The sequence below is a fragment of the Diabrotica virgifera genome, chromosome 9 (genome assembly GCF_917563875.1).
Source record: "Diabrotica virgifera virgifera chromosome 9, PGI_DIABVI_V3a".
NCBI lineage: Eukaryota > Metazoa > Arthropoda > Insecta > Coleoptera > Chrysomelidae > Diabrotica > Diabrotica virgifera.
The window spans coordinates 75,209,437-75,219,585 of NC_065451.1; the positions used below are offsets into that span (position 1 = coordinate 75,209,437).

General features: G+C 33.4%; 3 long non-coding RNA genes across 3 annotated transcripts; 2 read left to right on the plus strand and 1 right to left on the minus strand.

The window, feature by feature from the left end:
- Positions 1-794: 794 nt before the first annotated feature.
- LOC126892455 (uncharacterized) lies at positions 795-1,961 on the plus strand. The gene is made up of 2 exons (XR_007700840.1): positions 795-1,169; positions 1,684-1,961. It is a non-coding gene; the product is annotated as an uncharacterized LOC126892455 (long non-coding RNA).
- A 1,157-nt stretch (positions 1,962-3,118) lies between these two features.
- LOC126892456 (uncharacterized) lies at positions 3,119-5,917 on the minus strand. Its single transcript, XR_007700842.1, has 2 exons — positions 4,596-5,917; positions 3,119-4,081 (listed from the first exon to the last, which is right to left on the minus strand). It is a non-coding gene; the product is annotated as an uncharacterized LOC126892456 (long non-coding RNA).
- On the plus strand, positions 5,913-7,775 carry LOC114337309 (uncharacterized). Its single transcript, XR_007700841.1, has 2 exons — positions 5,913-6,298; positions 6,813-7,775. It is a non-coding gene; the product is annotated as an uncharacterized LOC114337309 (long non-coding RNA).
- Positions 7,776-10,149: the final 2,374 nt, after the last annotated feature.

Here is a 10,149-nt window from a genome sequence, read left to right on the forward strand (position 1 = left end):
GCCAAAAATTAAAATAATAAAAGAATAAAACATACACAAACACATTAAACAAGCCACAAATGATGTCTGAACATTAATTGTCGAAATTTTTTTTAACTAAATACGTATTTTCTGAAAATAAAACTATATAATAAATATACTTAATAAAATGTATTAAAAAAAACAAAAAAGAAAGTTTCTATTGGGACTCGAACCAGCGCTGATAAGCGCGGTTGGTATTGGAATTCATTTGCCTTCAACGCTTAGCCACGGACACTATGTGTCATTATTTACGAAGATCGACTAACTAAACGGATTAAACGTGTGATATTTTGATATTTTGAAAATTGATCAAATTATTTTAATTTTAAATTGAAATGATTTAGAATTGAAAAAATACAACAAAACATAGAGTAAGAAAACAATATATTAGGTGAATATTGATAGAAATTTTGATGGTAATCAAATTATATAAATAAAAGTATTACATACTTACTATGTATTTTGGTAGATCAAATAGGTAGGTTTATACCCATGATACATTAACAATTATTACTTACCTGTTGCTTTTAAAAACTATTTAAAAGTCACTACAATATTATAAACTTTTTTGTTTCTGTCCTCACAACAATAAAACTAATATATTATACATTTGTTTACCTTTACCTTTACCTCCAAACCACAGCTGTCCTACAGCTGCCATATCGGATAATTTTTGACATGTCATTTGAACATCCAATCAGAACAAAGTTATAATGCGCATGCGCCGGGCTGATAGGTTTTGTGTATACACCGTTCTTAAGCGTCAACTGTAGCAGTTACGCTATTAACTAAATAAATCCCAATAAAATTTCATCAAATACCCCTAAATAAATTCCGTGTGCGACGCCGTCGATCGACTTAAGAACGATATCTCTCTGCTCACGCGCGAAAACCTGGGCGGTCGATTTTGTCGATCCGGCCATCGGGACTTCAGTTTTGGTCAAGACTCAGGGCGAACACGCTGTGTTTTTTTTCTTAAGTGGCGGATTTGGACGAGATTTGGAATAAAAATGGAGCAGATATATCACTAAAATCAAGGAACATTAAGACCATTTTTTTTTTGGAATAGCGATAATATCAAAACTCAATTTATCTTTGGTTTTTTTTACATAAAAGAAGTTTAAGGCCAGCGTGTTTCGTCTGTCCAAGTAAGTAAACTGTTGATATATTTCTCATTATTTTTCGTGGTAATGCATCATTGTAGTTAAGTTCATATATAATCCATATTATAATAATGATATTCATTTCCATTTACAAAGGAACAATCAATCAAGGCCACAGGGTTTTAGTGTTAAATTTAAATTCCAAATTGTAGATCATATTATCCTTTAAATATTTGAAAAGAACATTAAAGGTCAAGTTTTTCTAGTGTCCAAACCTAAATTCTAATATCTTTTATACCTTATCGTGACGTTTTTACTTAAGTTTTTTATCTGTGATTTATAAAAAGTTTTAACGAGTATCTATACAGTCTATCTGTCACGCCCATCTAATGCGCACGTCCCTGTCATGTCTGAATTGAAGTAAACTTCAGAAATTTTGACATGACATATGGATACCTAACCTACCTAATATTTGATGTTTTTGTTTGGGCCTGTTCAATATGTACTGCTACTGTTATTGTAATACATAAATAACTAAATTTAATAAACTTTATTGTAGATTCCGCCACTTAGACACTTAGTGACTTAGTCACTTAGTTACGTCGTAACTTAGTCACTTTGCATTCCTTTGCATAATTTATGTCACTTGAAGTATGTACCAGTAACTGTTAGCAACTTTGCCATGGTTTACCCATAGAGCTCGCTGTTTCGTTGGAGAAAACCAGTACCTGACTTCACAACATTTAGGATTTTTCAGTAGGACTTGCCCACCACAGCATCCAACCAGTTTATCGTGCCAAAAGGACTCTCCTATGGACTTCATCTTGAATTCTTAAATAGGAACTGTGGTGAAAGATAAGTTGTTTACTTTTATTATTTATATATTTTGGGTACTCTATAGTTGCTTGCACTGTAAACTGTTTGTATGCATACAATCGAGTGGAACTAGGTACATATTTTCGTGACAGATAGGGTTTTCAGGTCTTTGTTTTGTTCCATATTATAAATAGTAGTTTTTTCTAATTAAGTAAGTCTTGTTTAATAATAATCATAAATAATTGTAGCGTAAAATTTGATAGGGAATCGGGGGTAAAATTTTGTCGAGCTTTTAAAATAGGGAATATGTCTAGTGGGTTTTTACATTGTATATTAAGAGTCTGACCAGCTCATTTATATAAGTCAATTGTATAATAATTAGTATTTTTGCTAGATGAGATACTTAATTTTTGGTAACCGTAGCGTTCTTGTCGTGTACGTATCTCATTAGACGAGTTCAATTTAGGAAATATTACTAACTTTTAGTTGTAAGAACTTTGTGCTATTCACACGGACTTTTGCTTTTGGATTTTCTACTAATACATTTACTTAGCGCAGTGTGTAGTGGTTAATTGTAAGTTAGTGGCTGTTTGGTCCTGTTTGACCGTTTCACCACCCACTACCACTGTTATTGTGTTTTGATTTATATATTACATTGTCAATATATGTATAATAGAGATTTTGAAGAAAAGAACTCTGACGAAATAGTGGGAAAATAAATGAGAAGAGATTTAAGACGACAAGAAGAGGGGCTTAGCTCAGAAGGACAAATTAAATGGGCAGAGAGACACTAAATCTCAAGTGGGTATTTGGGCTAGCTTCTATACACCGAATATTGGCTTTGGAGATATGAGAAAAAAAAATTGATAATGAAATGATAGTAACTAGAAAGAAAATGAGACCTGCAAACACAAAAATGGAAGAAAAATAGATCAGAATGCTAGAGATAAAATAATATCGAGATACAACAAAGAAAGAAGAAGAACAAAGGGCGCCAACTCGAACGAACAACTCAGCTCTCAGAACCAAGAAGTTGGACAGGTTCGAGATTTTTGAAGTAACGAACAACAGGAACTCTATGACACTGGTTACAACCACCTGAAATACAAAATACTAAATACTAACCGTGTCTTGCTATATTATATACTGGTAATACAGACTGAAATAAAACATCAACCTTTCTAATAACAAATATATTAACAATAACTCTATTATACATATATTGACAATGTAATATATAAATCAAAACACAATAACAGTGGTAGTGGGTGGTGAAACGGTCAAACAGGACCAAACAGCCACTAACTTACAATTAACCACTACACACTGCGCTAAGTAAATGTATTAGTAGAAAATCCAAAAGCAAAAGTCCGTGTGAATAGCACAAAGTTCTTACAACTAAAAGTTAGTAATATTTCCTAAATTGAACTCGTCTAATGAGATACGTACACGACAAGAACGCTACGGTTACCAAAAATTAAGTATCTCATCTAGCAAAAATACTAATTATTATACAATTGACTTATATAAATGAGCTGGTCAGACTCTTAATATACAATGTAAAAACCCACTAGACATATTCCCTATTTTAAAAGCTCGACAAAATTTTACCCCCGATTCCCTATCAAATTTTACGCTACAATTATTTATGATTATTATTAAACAAGACTTACTTAATTAGAAAAAACTACTATTTATAATATGGAACAAAACAAAGACCTGAAAACCCTATCTGTCACGAAAATATGTACCTAGTTCCACTCGATTGTATGCATACAAACAGTTTACAGTGCAAGCAACTATAGAGTACCCAAAATATATAAATAATAAAAGTAAACAACTTATCTTTCACCACAGTTCCTATTTAAGAATTCAAGATGAAGTCCATAGGAGAGTCCTTTTGGCACGATAAACTGGTTGGATGCTGTGGTGGGCAAGTCCTACTGAAAAATCCTAAATGTTGTGAAGTCAGGTACTGGTTTTCTCCAACGAAACAGCGAGCTCTATGGGTAAACCATGGCAAAGTTGCTAACAGTTACTGGTACATACTTCAAGTGACATAAATTATGCAAAGGAATGCAAAGTGACTAAGTTACGACGTAACTAAGTGACTAAGTCACTAAGTGTCTAAGTGGCGGAATCTACAATAAAGTTTATTAAATTTAGTTATTTATGTATTACAATAACAGTAGCAGTACATATTGAACAGGCCCAAACAAAAACATCAAATATTAGGTAGGTTAGGTATCCATATGTCATGTCAAAATTTCTGAAGTTTACTTCAATTCAGACATGACAGGGACGTGCGCATTAGATGGGCGTGACAGATAGACTGTATAGATACTCGTTAAAACTTTTTATAAATCACAGATAAAAAACTTAAGTAAAAACGTCACGATAAGGTATAAAAGATATTAGAATTTAGGTTTGGACACTAGAAAAACTTGACCTTTAATGTTCTTTTCAAATATTTAAAGGATAATATGATCTACAATTTGGAATTTAAATTTAACACTAAAACCCTGTGGCCTTGATTGATTGTTCCTTTGTAAATGGAAATGAATATCATTATTATAATATGGATTATATATGAACTTAACTACAATGATGCATTACCACGAAAAATAATGAGAAATATATCAACAGTTTACTTACTTGGACAGACGAAACACGCTGGCCTTAAACTTCTTTTATGTAAAAAAAACCAAAGATAAATTGAGTTTTGATATTATCGCTATTCCAAAAAAAAATGGTCTTAATGTTCCTTGATTTTAGTGATATATCTGCTCCATTTTTATTCCAAATCTCGTCCAAATCCGCCACTTAAGAAAAAAAACACAGCGTGTTCGCCCTGAGTCTTGACCAAAACTGAAGTCCCGATGGCCGGATCGACAAAATCGACCGCCCAGGTTTTCGCGCGTGAGCAGAGAGATATCGTTCTTAAGTCGATCGACGGCGTCGCACACGGAATTTATTTAGGGGTATTTGATGAAATTTTATTGGGATTTATTTAGTTAATAGCGTAACTGCTACATTCTCCCTCATCTCCAGCAAAAAAAAAGGAAAACTCCCAAAGGATTCCTTTTTTTTTAAGTTTTCCTGAGCGAACTAACGCTAGGGCGAACCCGAGGATGGACACAGTAAAGGAGAAACGTGGTGGTATAAAACCATAATTATGGTAGGCTCAACAGCCATACTATTTGCTGAGGAGGCGGAACAAAAATCAGGAACGAAGTCATACAGACAGTATAAAGGCCACGCGAGATATATTTAATCATATTTGCAGAAAGTATAAAACATAGAAGGGATATGTAACTAACCGACATAGGTAACTGACCGACATAAGTTATTCAACGCGATAATTTTAATTTAGTAAAACCAAAGATTGAAGAAAAAAAAACAAACAATTACGCGTTAATCGCTTACATTCTAAATATAATTATACAACCTTATAGAGTAAGTTAACTCTTAACACTACTTACTATCTACATTCTCATGTGTTAATAAACCATCATTAAAACTAAATTACAGGCGTTTATTAACAACCCCTAACACAATATTACCAGAACCATTCACAACAATCAAACTAAAACAAATCCTATTAACTCTACCCAACATTGACACTAGAGCGAACAAATTCTATTAATCACCCGAGAGTTCAATGAGGGACTAATTCATCAGGACTAGTTGAAACTACATTGCTACAAAGCTAAACCTATATGATATGGTTCCGGATATCAACAACAACTAAAAAGCAAGGTAAAAGATAATCCTTAACCTCTACTCTCTTGGGCAGTGATAGGAAGACACAATATAGGTAAAGATACTAGCAAGCCCACTATACTCATGGTATAGGGTATGCTAAAAGGTAAAGATACTGGCAAGCCCGCATCTACTCGTGGTAGAGGGTATGCACAACAGGTAAAAGGTAATAAAAATCCTAACTGTAATACCTAAACTGTACTATTGACGTGAGAATGTAGCAGTTACGCTATTAACTAAATAAATCCCAATAAAATTTCATCAAATACCCCTAAATAAATTCCGTGTGCGACGCCGTCGATCGACTTAAGAACGATATCTCTCTGCTCACGCGCGAAAACCTGGGCGGTCGATTTTGTCGATCCGGCCATCGGGACTTCAGTTTTGGTCAAGACTCAGGGCGAACACGCTGTGTTTTTTTTCTTAAGTGGCGGATTTGGACGAGATTTGGAATAAAAATGGAGCAGATATATCACTAAAATCAAGGAACATTAAGACCATTTTTTTTTTGGAATAGCGATAATATCAAAACTCAATTTATCTTTGGTTTTTTTTACATAAAAGAAGTTTAAGGCCAGCGTGTTTCGTCTGTCCAAGTAAGTAAACTGTTGATATATTTCTCATTATTTTTCGTGGTAATGCATCATTGTAGTTAAGTTCATATATAATCCATATTATAATAATGATATTCATTTCCATTTACAAAGGAACAATCAATCAAGGCCACAGGGTTTTAGTGTTAAATTTAAATTCCAAATTGTAGATCATATTATCCTTTAAATATTTGAAAAGAACATTAAAGGTCAAGTTTTTCTAGTGTCCAAACCTAAATTCTAATATCTTTTATACCTTATCGTGACGTTTTTACTTAAGTTTTTTATCTGTGATTTATAAAAAGTTTTAACGAGTATCTATACAGTCTATCTGTCACGCCCATCTAATGCGCACGTCCCTGTCATGTCTGAATTGAAGTAAACTTCAGAAATTTTGACATGACATATGGATACCTAACCTACCTAATATTTGATGTTTTTGTTTGGGCCTGTTCAATATGTACTGCTACTGTTATTGTAATACATAAATAACTAAATTTAATAAACTTTATTGTAGATTCCGCCACTTAGACACTTAGTGACTTAGTCACTTAGTTACGTCGTAACTTAGTCACTTTGCATTCCTTTGCATAATTTATGTCACTTGAAGTATGTACCAGTAACTGTTAGCAACTTTGCCATGGTTTACCCATAGAGCTCGCTGTTTCGTTGGAGAAAACCAGTACCTGACTTCACAACATTTAGGATTTTTCAGTAGGACTTGCCCACCACAGCATCCAACCAGTTTATCGTGCCAAAAGGACTCTCCTATGGACTTCATCTTGAATTCTTAAATAGGAACTGTGGTGAAAGATAAGTTGTTTACTTTTATTATTTATATATTTTGGGTACTCTATAGTTGCTTGCACTGTAAACTGTTTGTATGCATACAATCGAGTGGAACTAGGTACATATTTTCGTGACAGATAGGGTTTTCAGGTCTTTGTTTTGTTCCATATTATAAATAGTAGTTTTTTCTAATTAAGTAAGTCTTGTTTAATAATAATCATAAATAATTGTAGCGTAAAATTTGATAGGGAATCGGGGGTAAAATTTTGTCGAGCTTTTAAAATAGGGAATATGTCTAGTGGGTTTTTACATTGTATATTAAGAGTCTGACCAGCTCATTTATATAAGTCAATTGTATAATAATTAGTATTTTTGCTAGATGAGATACTTAATTTTTGGTAACCGTAGCGTTCTTGTCGTGTACGTATCTCATTAGACGAGTTCAATTTAGGAAATATTACTAACTTTTAGTTGTAAGAACTTTGTGCTATTCACACGGACTTTTGCTTTTGGATTTTCTACTAATACATTTACTTAGCGCAGTGTGTAGTGGTTAATTGTAAGTTAGTGGCTGTTTGGTCCTGTTTGACCGTTTCACCACCCACTACCACTGTTATTGTGTTTTGATTTATATATTACATTGTCAATATATGTATAATAGAGTTATTGTTAATATATTTGTTATTAGAAAGGTTGATGTTTTATTTCAGTCTGTATTACCAGTATATAATATAGCAAGACACGGTTAGTATTTAGTATTTTGTATTTCAGGTGGTTGTAACCAGTGTCATAGAGTTCCTGTTGTTCGTTACTTCAAAAATCTCGAACCTGTCCAACTTCTTGGTTCTGAGAGCTGAGTTGTTCGTTCGAGTTGGCGCCCTTTGTTCTTCTTCTTTCTTTGTTGTATCTCGATATTATTTTATCTCTAGCATTCTGATCTATTTTTCTTCCATTTTTGTGTTTGCAGGTCTCATTTTCTTTCTAGTTACTATCATTTCATTATCAATTTTTTTTTCTCATATCTCCAAAGCCAATATTCGGTGTATAGAAGCTAGCCCAAATACCCACTTGAGATTTAGTGTCTCTCTGCCCATTTAATTTGTCCTTCTGAGCTAAGCCCCTCTTCTTGTCGTCTTAAATCTCTTCTCATTTATTTTCCCACTATTTCGTCAGAGTTCTTTTCTTCAAAATCTCTATACCCAGAGTATAGAGGTTTCACAACGCCCTTCGGTAGGGATCTATGGAGGAGTATCACCAAGCCGGAAGCCCTTATCCCTTCCCGTACCGCTCCTCCATAGGCCGATCAGACGCCAGTTTATTCCAGACCAAGCCGTAGACTCTATTGAGTTTTATACTACGGCGTTGGCCTTTTATAAATTTCATGACCTAGCTGAGGCTCGAACCAGCGACCGCAAATCGCAAATCCACTAAACTTGTCGATCGACTGAGCCCCAGCTAACTGGACCGTCAAGACCGACATTGATAGGTTTTAACATATAAAAATTCACCCTCTATCGCCGGTAAAGAAGTATAACTTCAAAAACATGCTGAAATGATTAATAGGACAGTAGTGTAGATTGTAAGGGGGGGAAAGAGGCGAAAATGAAGTATATATCCCTACAGCACCCCTCTGGTTACAGCGGAAAACTATTTTTTAACACTAGTCAAAGTATCCTAATAATTGTAAACTGTATGTATAGTTTGAACAAAAAACATTAAAAGGTGCTTTAACAATGGGCTAAAATCATTTTAGAACATTTGTAATAAAACACTCTGTATCTCGGTAAGGAAGAATATTTTATTTAAGTGTTTTGGGTTAAATATTTTTAAATTTCTCCAGTTACAATATGAACAATTATTAATGAAACACCCTGTATAAACGGAACAATGCACCTAATATAAATGCATGCACCTAAATGAGCATCCAGTATTTTATATTTAACCTGTTAGCAAGGCGAAAAGCTTGGATTTATTCGGAAAAATATTGCCATGAGATATTTTCGCATAATCACTTTCACAAGATAGATACCCCAGAATAAGGTGCAATAGGTCGCCAATGTGAAAAGTGGTCCTAATTTATTTAAACATTTTTTACTGTACATTTTTTTCGTTTTTTCTGGATCATTCTGAACAAAAAATGTCTTTTGTCATTTTTCTCTCAAGTTGATCGTTTATTGTTTCTGTCTTTGAGTTATGAACAACTTAAAACTAAAGTAAACGAAAAATTACGATTTTTAAGGCTTAAAACATAGGTATGGTCGAAGTCAAACAATAAGGTTCGCACGCAATTTTCCCCTGGTTGCCATATTTTAAATTTGAAAAAATACAGGGTGTAACAAAAATACAGGTCATAAATTAAATCACATATTCTGGGACCAAAAATAGTTCGATTGAACCTAACTTACCTTAGTCCAAATGAGCACACAAAAAAAGTTACAGCCCTTTGAAGTTACAAGATAAAAATCGATTTTTTTTTCGATATATCGAAAACTATTAGAGATTTTTTAATGAAAATGGACACGTGGCATTCTTATGGCAGGAATATTTTAAAAATAAATTATAGTTAAATTTGTGCATCCTATAAAAATTGTATGGGGTTTTGTTCCCTTAAACCCCCCCAAACTTTTTTGTACGTTTCAATTAAGTCATTATTGTGGTACCATTAGTTAAACTAGTTTTTAAAACTTTTTTGTCTCTTAGTACTTTTTGGAACAGCTAGTTTTTATCGAGATATTTTGAATATTTGTCAAATCCACCACATATTTGTATATTGCTACGTACGATTGTAGAGACCTGGTAATGATATGAAATTTTTTTTATAAATTACAGTTTGAGGTATATTTTGAACCTTATTAGAAAAGAAGCCAATCTCGATAAAAGGTGCCTCATCTGAAAAATACTAAGAGGCAAAAAAGTTTTAAAAACATCCTGTTTAACTAATGGTACCGCAATAATAGTTTAATTGGAACGTACGCAAACACTTGGGGGGTTTAAAGGCACAGAACCCCCACAAAATTTTTATGTAAACATATTAAAAAAGAAGCCGCATCTCGATTAAAACTGGT